An 832-nucleotide genomic window follows, 5' to 3' on the forward strand; every position below is an offset into this window, starting at 1 on the left:
CATCCTTTGGATAGTACTTTATTCAAGAAACCACAAAACGAATTTCTAAAAACATAAATAATAGCTTGCTACTTTATTACTCCACTAAAATAAGCATTAGCTATTACATTAGAAAAGTCTGAATGCTAGAGTCATCTTGGCGATCATTCCTTTCATTGTAGTACTCTGGAGTAAAGTCTTGATCATTAGGATCGTCAAAGTCTTCTTCCGGATCGGATTCATACTCCATATCCTCATTATTCTGTTGTTGCTCATTGTTTACTTCATCATTTGTTTCAGGCTCAACTTAGTGTCACTAGAAATCTCAATAGTGGGTTCAAAAATGATAAGATTAGGGTTTTCAATCTCAACAACATCATCATCACTGTCCTCATTCATAAGGGTTTCCGTATCACTACTAAATTATGTGTGGTTGATACTTTCCACCATCTTACCATCCTCAAAACATTGCTCCGCCATCTCTAGAATAGTGGTCATAATCTCCATGTCATACCTCCACCTACCATCTGGAGTACCATACTTGAAGTAATTAGGAAGGCCACTATCAGTATGCATATCATGGAATTGTTGCTTCAAACTTATATATGGGTTCCTATGGGGCAAACAGTCAATAACTATTTCGGCCATGACATCCTTCTTCCTTAGTTCAAGCAATTTCTTGACCGTAGCAAAATAGTTGCAGGCAAACTCAATCTTCTGTACGTAAATGTACGGGGTCTCACACTCTAGCTTCTCTAGGTGTCCTAGGTTAGTGAACTTTGAAAGCAACATCTTAGTCCTGAAAGTACACAACTAAGAGTCTTACTAACGTTCCAGAGAAAAGTAAGTTCGT

This window comes from Spinacia oleracea, chromosome 6 (assembly GCF_020520425.1).
Source record: "Spinacia oleracea cultivar Varoflay chromosome 6, BTI_SOV_V1, whole genome shotgun sequence".
Classification (NCBI taxonomy): Eukaryota; Viridiplantae; Streptophyta; class Magnoliopsida; order Caryophyllales; family Amaranthaceae; genus Spinacia; species Spinacia oleracea.